At 31.5% G+C, this 20,410-nt stretch overlaps 1 pseudogene; it reads left to right on the forward strand.

The window, feature by feature from the left end:
- The first annotated feature begins 19,756 nt into the window (after positions 1–19,756).
- LOC145261305 (5S ribosomal RNA) lies at positions 19,757–19,874 on the forward strand (annotated as a pseudogene).
- The last annotated feature ends 536 nt before the right edge of the window (positions 19,875–20,410 follow it).

A 20,410-nucleotide genomic window follows, 5' to 3' on the forward strand; every position in this document is an offset into this window, starting at 1 on the left:
CCAAGTACTTTTTAGGTGGGGGGTATTCCAACCTTCGAAGTTTAGTTTAAAATACGAAATTTAGAAGTATTTAGTCGAAAATTGTAAAAAGCAAGAAACAACAGCAAATATATATATATATATATATATATATATATATATATATATATATATATATATATATATCAATACAGTAGAATTTAATTATCTACCAACCTTTTAACATGCTAAAACAAAGTTTTTTTGTTTTTATCTTCTAATTTCAAAATATGTTGCGCCATTATTGTGATGTTTAATTTGCAGTATATTTCAATTTATCTTTTATTGTAAAAACTTTAAGTTTATTATTTGTTTCCTGCAAAAAAAATAAATAAATACCCTCTTTGAAAAAACAGGTAAAACTAGTTGATAAAATACGGGAGCTAACCGCTTCAATATAATTCCAGAAAAATATAGTGAGAAAACACGGAACATTTTATATATTGAATATACTATATTTATATTTTTTATACGCTAGGAAGTTAAAATATGGAGTTTGGGGGCGAATTAGCGATTTTTAAAAATTTCAGATGATGAAAGTTAAAAATCTATGCATTTTCTGGACATTTCTTTCTCCTGATCTCACGGGTTTTTTAAAATCTCAGTTGCCAAAACCGTATCACTAAAAAAAAACTACAGGCTTAATGTAAACAGAATGTGTTTACAATATCGGTAAATTTTCAATGGGTTTAATCACATGATTATTGATAATGTAACCACGTGATTGAAATTTAATTTTAATTAACCACACATAGTCGCTTTCATATCAAATATTCATCGAAAAATGGTAGGTACAGATAAAATGAATGCCGACGCTCAAAGTGTTTAAACATTTTGACCCCTCCCTTTACTTAAAAATTCACCAAAAATCAGGAAATTAACCAATTTTAATGAAAATTGCAGTATTTATCAAATAATGATCGCAGAATATAATGAACTAACTATTTTTACTTCACTCTTTATTTTGTTTAAACAAAAAATACCTTTACTAAAGTTATGGTTTTCAGTAGTAAATAAAAAACGCAAGAATTTATTTTTGCTTTATTTGAAGCATCGTAATTTGTAACAATAAAACATAATTTTTACAGTAACATTACGAAAAAAGCCCCTAAAGTCCGTATTAATAAATTCGATATAACTCGAATAAAAATGAATTCTCGCATACAATTCAGGAAATTAAACCTTCAATTAGATTCCTATTTCAGTCACCTAAATTATTTAGGGTGAAATGAGTTTAGGAATTTATAGCCAAACCTAAATATTTTTTTTTTTGCTTAAAAAAATAGCATTAATACAGTAAGTTAGGTAAAATTTGCATAGAATGCTCTGCTTTACGGTTGTTGTAAAAATGGAACGGAAATTTGAATTTCGTTCCCTTTTAAATTCGGTACATTTTTAAATTACGTCCAACTCATCGTTCACATTCGACACATCTACTTTTATAGCTTTTCGGGTATACTGGCAAGGTTAGGGGTGTCTATTCCGAAAGCCGTTCTTAACATGGGTAGATTGGTAGGTGTGTCAGAAATTTCGTGAAAAATAGTGAATAATTCCACCCCGTTTTTCCAAGCTTATAACTCCTCGAAAAATGTAACTCAAGCCCTAATATTTTTTATTTAAGGGAGCAGGACCAATGTTTCATTAAAAAAACAAAAACAAAACAAAAACAAACCACCAACGCGTTTAAAAAAAAGGTTTTAAACTTCGGACTTTACAGGTAAATTTCTAAAAAGCACTACTTTTTTGTTTTAAATTTGAATATATTATTTATTGACCTTTTCTCTTCAATTTGTGATATATAACACTTTGGTGAGTAAATTATTTACTTTTTAATATACATTTCAAAATGGGAAGCGTGAATTATTCGACATCCTGCCTTTCCAAGCTTATAACTCCTCGAAAAATGTAATTCAAGCCCTAATTTTTTTTCAATTAAAGGAGCAAGGACCAAGGTTTCATAAAATAAACAAAAACAAAAGAAAAAACAAACAACGTTGTTAAAAAAACAGGTTTTAAACTTCGAACTTTACAGGTAAATTTCTAAAAAAACACTACTTTTTTGTTTTAAATTTGAATATATTACTTATTGACCATTATTATTATTATTATTATTATTATTATTATTATTATTATTATTATTATTCTATTTGTGATATATGAAACTTTGGTGAGTAAATTAATTATTTACTTTTTAATAGACACTTGAAAATGGGGGGCGTGAATTAAAAAAAAACGTTTGTCTAAAATATTATATTCGGTTCATTGGAAAGAGCATAAAATTTTACATTGACCCTGAAAATATCGTAAAAATAGAATCAATAGAAACATTTTGATAGATTTTTAAAGCTTAAAAATTGAAAAATATTGAGTTCATAAAATTCATTAGTTTAAAAAAAAATATTTCCCTTACTTTTAAAAGAACTTTATTGGTTTATTTTGGAAGTATAATCCATAAAGAAAATAAACAATCCACTTTTAAAAGAGAAATTACGAGATTTTTATATTTTATTCGCAGTTTCGTGATAAGGGTGTCAAAAATTCTTATACATCTACTAGATTGGAGTGTTTATTCGTTGTAAACGTACCCTACAACCTATAAATGTCGACATTTCTAATGTGAATGGTAAGCTGGACTTATGTAAAAAAATAACAAAAAGATATACCAAACTGACTTTTTCGTTTAAAAATGGAATTATTTCCCTTTTTTTTTCTTTTTTTTTTTTAATAAATATTTTGTGTTTTATATACATAAAAGTACAATTGTTGAATGTTACTGTTTTGATTATATTCGTTTGAGGGGGGGGGGCACAATTAAAAAATTAAGAAAGATTAAAACGAAGCGAAATTTAAGTTTCCGTTCCATTTTAAAACAACCGTAAAACAGCACATACTCAGCAAGTTTTATCGTAATTTATAAGCATTATGTTGAAACACTAAATCAACATTTTATTTATTTTTTTGCATAATTAATGATGGAAGTATTTTTCTGTTTATTTTCTGAACATTTGTTAAAAAAATAATTTGTACATTCTCTTGAAAAGAAGAATAAAACCTTTCTCTACTTTCATTGTAAAGCATTCATTTGTTCTTTTTATAATAAAAATTCCGTTTTCAAAGAGAAACGTTTACTGACAAATTTCTTTAAAAAAAAAAGTGCAAGTTTTCCTGAAAAAACAACTTTCACCTAACAATTTATGGTAAAAAATTAATCTTTTGGGGGGAGAAAAAATAACAACTTTTATTGATTAAAAAAATTGCAAAAAAATAATAAAAGTAAATAAACGAACAAAATGCAATTTTTCTTGAGGAATGTGTTCCATTTTAACAAACTTAACCACAGCAACGCGTGGCCGGGTACAGCTAGTATATATATACGTACACACACGCGTATACACACACATATATATATATATATATATACATATATATACATACACACACACACATATATATAATGCGTGTGTGCATCTATGAAAGTGAGAATGTGTGTGTGAGAACACTTCTAAACCTATATGGTCGACGGATTTTTGATCTGCAGACTGGAAATTTGGTATATAGGATATTCAGCCATTTGGAAAACTCTTTAATCGGGGTTCAGAAGGCTGCTAAGGGATCAAAAGTTAAAAGATCTAACTTTTATCCAAATGTCAACTGTTTCACGATTGTGTATATGCGAATCGTCCATATTATGTTAATAATAAGTAGGTTTGAAAGACTTTTTAAAGACATGTCAAGCATATCTAATGGTTATCATACTTGCCTCACTGTCTTTAGGTTATATATATATATATATATATATGTATATCTATATCTATCTATCTATATATCTATCTATCTATATATTGTGTATATTTAGGCAGCATTTTCTCATTTAAATAAATATTATTGAATAGCACGGAATTATTCTGTTTTACAATTTTCCTTTTTATCTTCTCCAATCTCCCAATAGTCCTTTTCGTGTTCTTCTCGAAATTGTATATGTTGGATCCATAATCGCGAGCGCTTTCGACAGAAGTACTTCTATCATCATCAGGCATATTGTAGAAATAAATGTAGAGATTGTTTTTTAATTTACTTATATATACACATTTTTTTTCCTAGTCACGTGGTAATTTGTTACAAGTTAGGTGGGCGGACTTTTTTTTTGTATATATAAATGTGTTTAATATATGTAAAAAAAAAAAAGAAAAAAAAAGAAAAAAGTCTTATAAATAAGGTAAAACAACGGAAAATGAATAGATATCACTTTAAAAGCATTCGATCTCTTTATACGAGAGCCGTTTCAAAAGTAAAGCCTCCTATTATTTTATCATTAAAGCGAGTGACCTCCACAATTAATATTTCTACATTTTCACCACCATTCCCAATGCACTTTTGTCAGTAATGAATGATGCTGTGCATGGGCGTCCGGAGCGCCCTTTGTCATGCGAAGGTTATTTAAAAAGTCAAGTCTCATTTTTTTAAAACTTTAAACTTGAAGAACTACAAAGATGGTCATGGCTCAAATAAAACGAGCCACTTTTTTTTTTGTGCTTCAGAATTTATTTTTTTACATAGTCACCACCCTTTTCAACTGTACGTTTGTCAAGATCTCGATGACGCATCTCTGCTTCTGATGCACGTTGTTTTCTTAGAGTCTCACTGTAAATATCTGCAACGGTGAAGTGAAAGTTTCATGTAATGAATGCATAAGTTCTGTCAACATAACAATGCAATTTGCAATCCCATCTGATCCATTAAGGCGGAATAAAAAATAGGAGGCATTACTTTTTGAACGCCCTTGGGAGACGAGTATTTTGCATTACTTTAAACACTAAACAATTAAAGATGGCAAGCGGGGCCTGTGCAAATTCCACAGCGACATCTTTCATATGTAATATATTCATGCTGAACATTCTGTGCACATTCAGCATGAATGAAGGTCTCGTCATATTATTGTAGCCCTTTTATTAAACCTGTGAAAATATTTATCTAAGTAATCTGGTTAATGTAGTGTCAGAATATATCTGGTTATTAGGGTTTATCTCCAATATTCTTATAGGAGTCTGTGACATATTTCCATTGTATGGACGATATCATTATACCATATTTACACAGAACAGATACTACCCTTGATCAAGAGAATTATTAGGTCTTGGTTTTCTGGCTATCATCCAAGAATAATATCTGTTCTATCTAAAGATGGTATAATGGTATCGTGGGGTTTCCGTTCGCACCGGAAGTCCATACAATAGTAATCTGACTCCTATAAGTATATTGAGGATAAACCACATATATACCGATACTACATTCACTGGATTACTTTTATAGTTTTAATAAAAGGGCTAAAATAATATCACTGGATCGTCATTCACGTTGAGTATTCACAGAATACCCAGCGGCAATATATTACATATGAAAGATACTGCTGTGGAATTTCCACAGGTTCCGCTACTATATATAATTTTTCTAGATATCAAGTTTTATATTTTTTTTGGCATCTAGAGCTTTTTTTTTTTTTTTTTTTTGCACGGTATTTATTTGCAAATTTACACAAGGAATAAAGCAAGAAATGGTAACCAAAAAAATCTGCAATGAAATACGAACAACAACCTCACCTCACATCATTAGATAACTTCAGGATCAGATGAGTAAGAAATATATACAAAAGGCTTCTCCGAACACACACACACACACACACACACACACACACACACACACACACACACACACACACACACACACACACACACACACAGCAGCAGTTTCTTTTATCTGCAATATAGAAAAGAAAAGAAAATTGCTCAGCTCTAAAGAAAATTAAAGTGTTATCAGAAAAAGGCGCTTTCTTTGTGTAAAATAAAATAAAATAAAATACAGAATTGCTAGTCTGAGATGTATTAAAAAAGAAGAAGCAGAGAGAGAGAGAGAGAGAGAGAGAGAGAGAGAGAGAGAGAGAGAGAGAGAGAGAGAGAGATTTAATAACCAAGGGGAGATAACTAGGCTAGATTGATGCCTAAAATAGAAGCTATATATTTTTCTCAAAAAAAAAAAAAAAAAGAAAAAATACAACTTTCAGCAATAAATTTTTAGTTAGTTGGTGATCGTAAACGAAGCCGATGAAAAAAAAAAAAAAACAATAATAATAAAATTAAGGGTAAAAATCAGTGGAGTCAATTCTAAATTGTAATTTCCTGTAATAAAAACGTGTCTGAAAAAAAAAAAGAAGAAAAGAAATGAGCGAGTGCTAACTAATCCATACTACAATACAAAGGATTTGTTTCTTTAGTTACGACTGGATTTAATGGAACGGGAAATTGTTATGCCTTTCAATCATTATAAGACGCATCCAATAAAACAAAGAGATATTCGTAACATACATCTATTTAATCTACGCGTTTATACTTAATCAGAGTAAATCAACATTTTTTTCCCTAAGGCATTTTTCCCAACAGATTATAATAACATAAAATATATATTATAATAACATAAAATATATATTATAATAACATAAAATATATATTATAATAACATAAAATATATATTATAATAACATAAAATATATATTATAATAACATAAAATATAGATTATAATAACATAAAATATATATTATAATAACATAAAATATAGATTATAATAACATAAAATATATATTATAATAACATAAAATATATATTATAATAACATAAAATATATATTATAATAACATAAAATATATATTATAATAACATAAAATATATATTATAATAACATAAAATATATATTATAATAACATAAAATATAGATTATAATAACATAAAATATATATTATAATAACATAAAATATAGATTATAATAAGATAAAATATAGATTATAATAACATAAAATATATTATAATAACATAAAATATATGGTAAAATGTATTTAAAAAATGGTCGAGGAAGCCCATAATTTGATTTTGAAACAATTAATTTCAAAATTGGTAAAATCGATTTTTTTAAACTTAGCACATCAAATTAATTAACAATCATGATTAGATTATGTCATTTTTCAAATGTGTGTGTGTGTGTGTGTGTGTGTGTGTGTGTGTGTGTGTGTGTAAAAGGTAATAACGTAGTATAAGCATTAAATTCTTTAGCGCTGCCCGGGCGAATAAAAAATAACTCGCGTACTTGTGCATAATCAAGAAAACACATCAAATATTAAAAGTATTTTTACATACGTTTCTCTTCATTCCTCGATGGTCTCTTTTACACGTGTGCAGTTCCCTCTATGGTTGCGTCATCATGCAGCTATTGGCTATTTAGCTTAAGCGAATAAAACTCATGCATGGAAACTATGTATGGAACTTGTTGAGGTTTCAAAGGTTTTATTGGGGAAAGAAGTTCGTTTACGAAGAGAGAGAGAGAGACCAAACAGAGAGACCAAATAGAGAGTCTAAAATTAATTCCTTCTAAAAGAAAAGCTAAAACGAACCCCTTCTTACTTAATTTTCTTACTTGACCATAAGATTGTCGACGAACAGTCAGTCTTAAGGAAATATTTACTTACATTTCAACATTGTCGAGCATGTCTGGTCTGTCTGCTTCCTCGACTCGAACTGACTAGAAACTCCGTCCTGTCCTCCGAACACATGATGCATTTTTTGTATAGTATCATTTGACAACTCAGTTCTAGCGCGTTTTATCTAAGGAGTTAACCGTTGACCTCCCTCATCATACCCACACTAGGTGCACTGGGTCCATTTCCGTTTGTCACCAGGTTATCCTGGCATGTACTTAATGTAACCCTCGCTGAAATCCATACTAGTGGACATAATCTCTACTTACTGACATGAGATCCCAATAAATAACATATATACATAATGGAACATATGAAAAAAATATGAATTTCATTTTAAACATTACAAAAAGATCTGAGATAACAGCAAAGGGGAGATTTGATTCCAAATATTTCTATATGTTTTATCTCCCTTCTTTGGTTTTCATACATTAAGTAAATTTCACAGTGTATAAGAATCATTTGATACTGGAGATATTTATAATTGTACTCTATTTCCAAAAAAAAAAAAAAAAGAAACTATAACATATGAAAAATATTTGGAATCAAGTCTCCCCTTGCTTTTATTTCAGAACATTTGGAACCATAGCAGCAAGTTTTAGTCTCCCCTTCATCAGGGCCAGATTTTTTTGTATATATATATATATATATATATATATATATATATATATATATATATATATGAAGGATTCCTTCAGTCTTGACAGACAATGGATACCGACGGTAAGGGTGCCTGTGCGTGGAATTTTTGTGGAAAGAGTTGCACGATCTTTAACAACACCTCTCCTGAGTCGACATTGTTAAATACCAGTGGAAGTTTCCAGGACGGCTGGAAACAAATGCCGAGATAAGCGGGAAGCACATACACCGCCTAGAATTCCCAAATGGTCACCACTCTGGTACTAGCCAGGCTCAACGTTGCTTAACCCCGATGATCTGATGAGAACCGGTGTCTCAACGTGATTATGCCGTAATATATATATATATATATATATATATATATATATATATATATATAATTCTGGGTCTGCATTTTCCGTTCAGTATATACTAACCTCCCTCCTCCTACTGCATTTTGATTTTGCCTCCCACTACCATCTTTTACAAAATTCTTATTTTACTCGAGGGCAATTCTACATAAGTACCTTCCAAATTCACAGCCGCTTTATATTCCGCGAAAATGTTGTCACAGTGTTCCTGTATTTCACTCACAATATACACAGGGCGTGTATAGTTATTTTTGAATAGATTTTAATCCAATAAAACTTTTACAGAATAGTTCTCAATAAGAAGTAGAGATATATTTTATTATCATTTTATATCCATACGAAAATCTTTTGGCTACATGTGCATTAGTGTTACAGCTATAACTCTAGTATATATATATATATATATATATATATATATATATATATATATATATATATATATATATATTATACATATATTATTTATATATATTATGTATAATATATATATATTATATATTATACATATATTATTTATATATATCATGTATATTATATATATTATAAGTTAGGTTAGGTTGGGTTTTACGGCATATCAATATATATTATGTATATTATAGATATCATATATATATTATATATGTATATATATATTACATGTACATTATATATAATATATATACTAAGTGTATATTATATATATTGTATATATACATTACATGTATATTATATATATATTATATATATTACATGTATATTATATATATATATATACTACATATATATTACATGTATATTATATATATATATTACATGTATATTATATATATATATTACATATATATTTTATATATATTATATATATACTATATATTATATATACATATATATCATATATATATCATATATATTATATATGCATATATATCATATATATATATATCATATACATACATATATATCATACATATATTATATAGATCATACATATATATTATATATTATATATTATATACATTATATATATTATATACATATATTATATATATTATATATATTATATATATTGTATATATTATATATATTATATATATTATATATATATTTTATATATTATATATATATTGAATATATTATATATATATTTTATATATTGTATATATTATATATATACTGTATATATTATATATATACTGTATATATTATATATATATTGTATATATTATATATTTTATATATATATTGTATATATTATATATATCATATATATATTGTATATATTATATATATTATATATATTGTATATATTATATATATTACATATATATTATATATATTATATATATATATATATATATTTTATATATATTATGCATATTATATACATATTATATATATTATTTATATTATATACATATTATATATATTATATTATATACATATTATATATATTATATACATATCATATATAGATTATATATATATATAGAGAGAGAGAGAAAGAGAGAGAGAGAGAGGTACACATTATATATACATATATATCATATATATATATCATATATATTATATATGCATATATATCATATATATATATCATATACATACATATATATCATACATTAAATTTGTTCTTGAAATCCATAATTGAAACAAAATCTAAATTCTTTTGGAGATTGGAATTCTAATCTTCAATTAGTGTAAGGTTCTCGAATTTTGTGCAAAATACGAGGATCGTTTAATATATTGTGGAATTTCTCGATATAAGGAATATTAATACAGATTATGGAATTTCTCGATATTAGGTATATTAATATAGATAGAAGATTACTTTTTTTTTTAATCTTAGTCTCCTAGCAATGTTACACAGATTTGTCATCTGTGTAACATCTTTCCTATTGTAAAAATGATGTTTTAGCCAGTCGTTCACAACACTTTTGACTTCATCGTCACTCTCAAACTTCGTGCCTCTCGTGAATACTTTCAAAGGACCAAACAGATAAAAGTCCAAATGGCCAAGTTCCCAGTCCAGCTCGTTGATGGTCTGAACCGTTCAGGCTGGTGTTTGAGGATGTGCATTGTCATGGTGCAAGATGACTTCTCCTGATTGATGACGTTTGCGTTTGTTCTTTGTCTTTCTTAATCTGCCTCAATAGTTCACAATGCTTTCTTTCTCAAAAAATGAAATGATAATTGGGCTATGCATGCCACAAAAAACCGTGAGCACCACCTTTTTCATGGATCGCTGAGACTTGAACTTCTTCACTGGAGAGCTTACATGCTTTCACTCCATGGACTGCCGTTTGGACTCAGGCTCATAGTGTCAAACCCATACCTCGTTATCCATCTCGTAGCGGGAGAGACACTGCTAGGACAACTCGACCCTCATCCGCTTATACTCTGCAGTAGATCTTCGAGAAACAAGATCATCATGGACAATTATGTGTGCTGACCCAACAAATAACCTCAAAATCCGTGCAATTCCATCCATTCCACTTCTGCCAAACTGAATAAGGTCATTGACTTATTCGATCACCTCGGAAGACCTCACTATTCTAGGCCTACCAGGTCTGTCTTCATCCTCAACACTCTCCCGTCTTTCAATTTACTCCACTTGTAGACATTTTTCGGCTGAAACATGTGGTACCATACAGAGTTGACATTCTCCGATGAATTTTAACTGGTTTGCACCCTTCAGTAACGGAACAATTTGATAACTGACCGCTGTTCAATCCTGGAGCGTGTTTCTTAGTCGGCCATCTTAATTAATCGCCCAAAACTCTCAAAATGTTTCTTGAATCTGAGAAATAAATTAAATACACGCGAAAAAGAAGTAAAACAAAAAAAATAAAAACAGTAGACTTAAATCTGTAGTAGAAGTTCTTATGCGCACAACAAAAAAATTACGATATTTATTGAATGATCCTCGTATAAAGAATATTTTCATTCAATAATCACACCTACATTTGAATTTATTCTTCATCACTGACGTTTTATGAGCTTTTATGCGATGTAGGCCTTCAAAATACCTTTGGATATATTCGATATTTCTTTGTTGAGATTTTACAAATATTTGGAGATTTGATTATTAAGTTTAGGCTTTAGAATTAGGAAAAATAGATAGGAGTATAAAATGTGATATAAAAAAGAAACTCACCCCCATTATATATATATATATATATATATATATATATATATATATATATATATATATATATATATATATATATATATATATACACATATATATATATATATACACATATATATATATATACACATATATATATATATATATACACATATATATATATATACACATATATATATACACATATATATATATATATATATATATATATATATATATATATATATATATATATATATATATAGTTCTGGTCAAAATCATAAGACCACTTAAGAAAGTAAGCGTTTACGCATATTATCGAATTTTTAATCAAACAAATGGTTGAAATCATTGCCAAAAGGGAAAATATGATGGAAAAAAATGAAATCTGCTTCATTCGAAAAGTTAACCCTGATCTAATAATTATTTTTTAAAAAGCAAACATTTTCATCTGGTCAAAATGATAAGACCACTGATAATTTATCTAACAAAAGGCAATTAGAAATTACTAAAAAGGGTCTCAGTATTTAGTATAGCCTCCATTATTACAAATTACTTCAAAAATTCTCTTCGGCATGCTTGCAACCAAGTTTTTTATCAGTTGCGAAGGAATTTTATCCCATGTACTGAAAACTGAATCAGAAAGTTCCTTTATCGAATCATACTGGGTTCCATCCTTGAACACTTCTTTTGCCATCCACCCCCAAAGATTTTCAATGGGATTGAGGTCCGGAGAACATGCTGGATGATCTAACAATTCTATATTATTTGAAGAAAAGTATTCTCGCGCTTGTCGAGAAGTGTGTATCGCAGCGTTGTCTTGCTGGAAAATCCAATTTCTTCCACATAGACGTGGACCTTCAGTCCTGATAGAAGCATTTTCAAGCATTGAAATGTACTCCAATGATGTTTGCCGGCCTTCACTACTTGCAACTCTAGGGTCCCAGCTGACGAGAAAGCACCCCAGATCATTAAAGACCCTCCTCCACTATGTCGAGTTGAAAAAGTCTCTTTGGGCAAATTTTTATCATGCCAATAGTGTTGAAATCCATCTGGATCATCTAGATTAAACTTTTTCTCATCGGAGAAAATTACATTTTCCCACTTCTCTTCATTCCAAGTCTGGTATTTGGCGGTATATTTAAGTCGGTTAGTTTTGTGCTGTTCAAGAAGACGTGGTTTCTGCAGTCGCTTTAAATGATTGAAACCCTTTATTTTCAGATGCCTTCTGATCGTTTTAGGACTACATTCTGCTGCTGTTTGGCTTTTCAATCGACTTGAGCTCATACTGGAGATTTTTTTTAAAACTTCGTCTGATACGGCGATCCAGTGATGGGGTTATTGTTTTTGGTCGACCTGGACTCTTTTTGTGCCCATATTGATCTAGATTTCTTAAAAAATTTGTAATGACCGTTTTGCTACGATTCTCTTCGTTTGCAATGGATCTATGGGGGAGTCCACCCCTATTAAACTAAAAGATCCTTCCTCTCTCAAACTAAAAAAAATAGTGTTTTGTTATAACACCCGTTGCGTATATAGACAGCCGCCATAAGTGCGTACGTCCAGAGGTTTTTTGGGAGTTTTGATTCAATGAGTAGACATCTTGCCACTTCAAAATGTGTCCGCCATGTTCGTTCCGAAGTCCTGTTTTGGTGTGGTGATCCAGGAACTGATTTTTCATGCTTGATACGATGGTTAATTAATAAAAGTTCAAAGTCTTTATTAGTGAATTCCGTACCGTTGTCAGAGCGAATACACTTTACTTCACCGTAGGGAGCCATGTCCGCTAAATATTTTTTAGTTGCTAGCAAGGTATCAGATTTGTTATTTAAAAAGTAAACCATTATTACACCTTAATGGTCATCTACGAAATTCAACACATATCTATAAAATAATATATATATATATATATGCTTATTCATAGCTGAACATTTTACTAATTGCATTTCATTTCCTCTGATGATATGAGCCATTATTGAAAATCCATGGATTAAGGAAATAAACAATTTTTCTTTATATATTCCTTGTTTCAAACAATACATTTTTAACTAAAATATATGATCATATATTTTGATTTACAGAATTTAACTTTAATCATTAAACTTATATATTGCTCTATTTTTTAAATATTGAGCTTTATCTTTTTGGCTAGGATCATCCTGAAAGTACTACCTCAGTGTAATATCTAATATAATTCTCTTGATCTCTAATCTGTGACTTATCTCACTTATCCATACTTAGCGTGCATTTGGTATATATATATATATACAGAGAGAAAGAAAGAAAGAGAGAGAGAGAGAGAGAGAGAGAGAGAGAGAGAGAGAGAGAGAGAGAGAGAGGTGGGGGGGGTATAAGTTCTTAGTTCTTAGGTGTTAATCCGATGAAACTTTAGTGTTTTTTATTGCTATTTCACTCCAAGCAATGTAAAGTGCCACTTAAATCTAGGGAGCTACTATTTGGGGCATAATAAGCAGCGACACTATGTAGGGAATTGTCTATTAGGTTGTGGACCATTGCTTAATAAATTAAGGGCTCAAAGGTTTTAGCAAAGAAAGGGAGGAGGCTAATAAGGTAATAGTTTAGTGGGTCAGTTCTTTCGCCAGAAATTCTTTTAAACTGGTATCACAGAAGCAGTTTTCTAGCAGCCACGAAAGCAAGCTTCAGTAAGGCATTTTTGAAGAGTTTGGAAAGAACTGAGGCAACCCCAGCAGAGCATTTTTTTTACTAGTATAGCTGGGATGAGATCAGGTCCACATGCTTTTGGAGTGTCTAGATTTTTATTACATCACTAACTTGAGAAAGAGTGATTTTCAGATCATTGAATGAGGTTTCTGTCCTCAAAGAAGAATCTGGAAGGGAGTGGTTTGCTGGATCTAAAGTAGATTTGGAGGCAAAGCGTCAGGCAAGCAGGTTAGTCTTATCAACTGCCGTGCAAGCAACCTCAAGGTAGTTGGATAATTATTGATTGCCCATTATATATTACACAGTTATAAATTTTGCAGAAATCCAGAGTTCCTAATTTCTGCGCTTTAATGCGTTTTCTGGTGGTTTCGGTATATGTTCTCTTGGCTGCAGCTATTTCGCTCTCACAATTATTTCAATAAACTTTTGTCTATTTTTACTGGACTTATGCCGGATTCATCTGCGGTATGCATGCTGCCTTTGAGCAATGGCAGCGGTGCAAGTACGAAGACGAGCTGGGTTTGCTATAGAACGTCAATTGTCGCTTTAGACCATTCAGTGGTCTCATTTACGCACCGTTCTGCAGGAAGAGAAAAGATATTTGTTCATGGAGCATCTCTGATATGATTCCTGATGGCTTTCCAGTTAGCCTTCGTTAAATATCTTGTTTTGAACAATGCCTCTTCCACCTGGTATCCTGAGTTCAGAGTGATGCCTACCATTATTAAAACATAATCATCAGCGGATCGGGCATTTGTTACACAATCTTCGGGAACTATGGTCAACAATACGTCTTGCTGATCTTGACGAACTGCGAGACGGGTCGGCAACGTTATTGTCTGTGTCAAGGAATAGGATATAGAAATCTTTGTGTGATGCTACCAGCTGTGTCTCTGTAACTAGAAAAGCCAAGCCAATTACTGTGGTGGACATGGAAGTCACTAAATGCATGTACTTGGGTCCTAAGATAGTGCTCAATAAAAAGTGTAGGTGTGTTTAGTTTAATTTTTATTTGTGCGTCAGTATTCGTTATATATGTACATTCATGTTACAGTTGTGACTTTATTCAAAGTCTAGCTCCCTCATATTTATTGTGACATGAGACTTTGAATACGTTCGAGCTAAAAGATGTATGCACATATGTAGCTTTATAAGGCTTGTATGAATAGAATTTATACCAATGCATGTGTGTGTGTGTGTGTGTGTGCGCGCGTGCATGTGCTAATTTACACGCAGCTGCTTCGTTATATCACGGTTATTGAGCGTGTCTATACTTGGTGAATGTTTCAAGGTGAAATTTGAAACTCAATAGTTTTGGCAGCAATTTAAAGATCTTGCAATTACGCTCACCTCGAAAGTAAAGGAAATTGGCCCCCCCCCTTTTTTTTTTTTTTTTTTTTTTTTTTTTTTTTACAAAAGCCAGCAAAACAAAAAGGGGTGAACAACAAGTAAATGTAATACATTTTCGCACGATTAGTGACATTTATCCGACAGGTTTCTGCCAGTATTTTGTTTGATTTTAGAGCAATTATCGAGAGTTCAAAGGGATGTATCGAAAGTACCATGCTCATCATTCTAATTAAACAGACTTGACCCGACTTTTGTGTCCAATTGAATAAACGCATTAAAATAAGTTACAAAATAAAACAAACTATTAATATAAGTAGAAGAGTCGCTTATCTTGTTACCAAACATTTGTCTGTTGTATATTTATTTTTTGTTTCATTTTTTGTTTTGTTGGCTATTGTAAAAATGCCCGGAAATTATAATGGTTTTCGATTTGTTTACATTACTGATTACCTATGATAGATCGATAGATCGATAAGATCTAGTGGATTATTGTACTTGCAGTATTTCACACGGATTCGCTGCCGACCCTCGACAATCTAGTTGACTTGGTTTTAGTGGTTGCTTCTCCATTCGCTGGCGCCACACACACACACACACACACACACACACACACACACACACACACACACACACACACACACACACACACACAAACACACACACGCCATCTGCTAAAGTATTTCCTTCTCTTTTTTCCATAACAGACTTCCTTTGCAAAATCAGAATATTAATTTCCCTCTGGCTGGAAGACAGCAATTCTGCGAAAGAAAGAAAAACACATTTTGTGTACCCTCCGGGGAATCTCGAACATGTCGGCCCATCCACATTGAAAAATCATTTACCCGCGGGCGGCGCTCTCAGATGTGGAGAAACGGTTTGCTAAAACCCCGACGGGTGGGCCCGCCATCCGAGTCGTGGGACTGGACTGTGTTCGGGTTGGATGAGAAAGACGACGTTGATTACAAGCACTTCTGCGGCTGTCTGGCAGAGATGGGGTTGGCCTGGGATTTGGGAGGGAGTTATGGATTAGCAATCAGGTGGTCACACCTGCGATAGTCGTTAAACGCCGTATTCTTGAGAGAGAGGAAGCAAGCGAACGAAAGAGAGAGAGAGAGCGAGAAAGAGAGAGGGGGAGAGATGGAGAGAGAGAGAGAGAGAAAGAGAGAGAGAGAGAGAGAGAGAGGGGCGGGGGCAGATACTCACACCAAATTATGATTGAAATAAGGATGTGACGCCTTAAACATCAGTTAGTTATCAAATAACCTCTTTAAGTTACGGTTCAAATTTCGTGGCTTGCATTTAATTTACCGGCAAATGTTGACGTTACAAAAAAAAAAAAAAAAAAAAAGAAAGAAAGAAATCGACTGAATACCTATTTACTCCCCACGAGGGCAGAATAATACATAAGGTCGGTTTTTAATGTGGGGAAAATCTAGTTCTCCACAAAGGGGCACTCTGGATAAGAACAAAAATAAAAATGGTTCAATCATGAAGAATTTCTATTCCACTGACTGAGGACCGCAAAAGTGAAGAGTAGCATCAGAACAGATGCTACACTGTGATCTTGGCCTGAGCTGGTTGTTACTTTCTACGCGTTTCGCCGTATCTTCTGCTCCTCAGCGTGGCTGACAATGCCAGTCATTATATATTCAACCATGCTGACGAGCCTTAGATACGGCGAAACACGTGGCCGTGGATAACTATTTTTGTACAATAATAAATAAATAAAAATTATAAATAAATAAATAAAAGACTATATGCACACACAGATACACACATATATTTATGCTTATATTTATGTCTATATGTACACACACACACACACACACACTCACAACACACACACACACACACATATATATGCGTATATATAGGAGTATCAAAGAAGCATATAAGGATACTTTAAATGCAGACTTTTCGATTTAATTAAAAGCTTGACATGCAGGTGGAGCTTAGATACAAAAGAAAAATATATTTATAAAAAAAAATATGTACTGGTGTATATAGAATTATTAATCAATTTGAAACAATGGAATACAATACAGTGTGTCTTTATGCCAGACATTTCGAAACCTAATGCTTCTTATCAGAATAGGAAGTGAGTTGCTAGGTAACAAGATGAGGATGCGATATCTAGCAATTGTATATTAGGGGTTTTTATAAGTTGATTATATTAAAGGTGTGAGAGAGGGTTGTTTATGGGCAGGGTTTCCCGAAGTGGGTTCCACGGAGTCTTGGGGGTTTCGTGGATGAGGCTGAGGGGATCAGCAAGCCCCTTTTTAAAGAGGACCAAATGTTTTATATGGAAAAATTAGATGGCTGCAGATATTTAATTATTTATCTTTTTTATTGGAAAGAAATATGATACTTAACTACAGGTGTAAAGAACTTCAGGATGGTTCATAGAAAATAAAATCAAAAAATAAATTAACAAAAATGCAACAATTTTTTTTCATTAATTAAAGACAAAAAATGGTTGTAAACATCATCATTAATTAGTTTTACAATTTGAAATTAATGTTTTTCATATTTATTTTGGAAATTATCTTGCTAGTTCTCCGTGAAAAACCTTTGTCATACTCAGGGTCTTCATAGTGTTCTAAACTTGGGTAAACCCTGATCTAGGGGCTTATTAGATAATTACGGTATTTTAAATATGTTAGAGGAGGGCGTTAGGAGGGCTGGACGACAGCGGATGAAATACGTTTTGGGGGAGTATTTACTGTATGTTATAAAATTTCATTAACTAATTAATATATTTACCGATCTATACAAGTAAAACAAAAAATAAATGCTAAAATGTGTGTGAGAGAATTAAAAGATAGAGGATTAAAGTAAAAATTAAGCTAAAGTGAAATAATAAAAAAATAGAATTTGTAGACGAGAAGTTAAAAGGATTGCTGATTGGTGTTAAGATGGTGCTATACGTAGATTCCATGAACAAAGTTTTTTTCTTAGAACTGCACGCCCGTGGAACTCTCTTAAGTTTTCCTGCTTTCCAACTGACTTCAATATAGTTGTCTTCAAGTCCAACGTAAACAAGTTCTTGATGAGACGTCCCCTAAAGTAATCCAATTGACCCAATACTCACTACTGACGATTACTAAGACATTTTCCAATTGACTACTGTACACTCCTTAACCTTTATCCTCGAGTGTCCTCTAGGCCTTAATAAGTGATGACTCCTTTGTAAAAAAAAAAGAAAAAAGAATTTGTAGGATAGAGGTGAAAAGTGTTGCTGACTAGTGTTAAGATGGTGCGATACGCAACGGGATAATCGGGCAGGTTAGGTGCAGATAGGATATAATCTAGTAAAAGCAGAACAATATAGATGGGTGTTAGGGCAAAACCAGAAAAATACAATGGAATATACTGACATGAAAATAAAATACGATAATAATAATAGTAGTAATAATAGTTATAGCAATAGTCATAATAACAATACAAATATTAATAAAAGTTAGAAGTAGTAATAATAAAAGTAATAACTATAATGAAAATAATAAAATAATAATACTAAAGATAGTGACGATAAGGTCCCTTAGACTTTAAAGAATAGATATGAAACAAAATTAGAACAGTGTCAAAATAGATTTATAATTAGATTAGAAGGGGTAACGCTATATAAGAGAGAGTGCTGGTCTGGTAGGGGGTTTCAACGAATGAACGGGGATCATCATCATCAAGTGGCGACCTGCCTGGTATAGGCATTGACGGCTATGGCTCTCTATCTTTCTCTTTTGATGCATTCATGAATTCATTGTTGCTCATCATTTTTGGTGTTGCCCAGGTATTCAAACTGTCAACGCATGTTTCTCGCTGTTGTCCTCTGCTTCTTCTACTCATGATCTTTCTCGTCAAGCTAATCTGTTCTATTCCGCTTTTTCTGTAGACATGACCCGTGAATCTCATTTGTCTCTTTTGTACTGTTTTTATTAGAGACCTTTCTGTCTTTGCCATTTCTAATACCTTCTGGTTTGTTTTTTTTTCTGTCCAGAATATCTTCAATATTCTCCTGAGGAACCAAATTTCAGTTCTCTCTAGTATTATCCTCGTATTATTGATGATTGTCCAGCACTCACAACCGTATAATATACAGCATAACACGTTGCCACACCGGTTCCCGTCAGATCACCGAAGTTAAGCAACGTTGAGCCTCGTTATTACTAAAATGGGTGACCAATTTGGGATTTCGAGGTGCTGTATGTAAGAGTACGTTGACACCTCCCTGCGAGAGTTGCAAAAACATAATGTTGTCATCTCTCTTAACGGTGATATGCATGCGACTGGGGACCTTTGGAGGAAGCCAGTTAAGCCCGAATAGGGCTAGTGCTGACTGATACAATCGTATAATAGAGCAGAATAGAATATAATAGACCATACATACGTTTGGAGTATTCTGGATTTGGGGTCTATTTTAATGTTTCTGTTGGTTTTTGTTGGTAACAATCTCTTGAAGGTGACTTTGGCTGCGGCTATGCGACTTTGTATTTCAGTCGTGCACCTTCCGTCAGATGTGATCCAGGGTAATGATGTAACCCCCCCCCAAAAAAAACAACAAACAAAAAAGCAAAACCAAAAGAAAAAAACAAACAGATTTAAATTAAAGAAGAAAGATGGGTACTCATATATTATCTATAAATATAAAAGCGAAAATGTTTGTGTGTGTATCCAAGAAAGGCTTTTTTCCGAGAACCGATCGGTCGCCTCACAACTTTTAAAAACTTTTTATATCGCGCCTAAAT

Source organism: Euprymna scolopes, chromosome 37 (genome assembly GCF_053919585.1).
Source record: "Euprymna scolopes isolate OS-2025 chromosome 37, ASM5391958v1, whole genome shotgun sequence".
NCBI classification, from domain to species: domain Eukaryota; kingdom Metazoa; phylum Mollusca; class Cephalopoda; order Sepiida; family Sepiolidae; genus Euprymna; species Euprymna scolopes.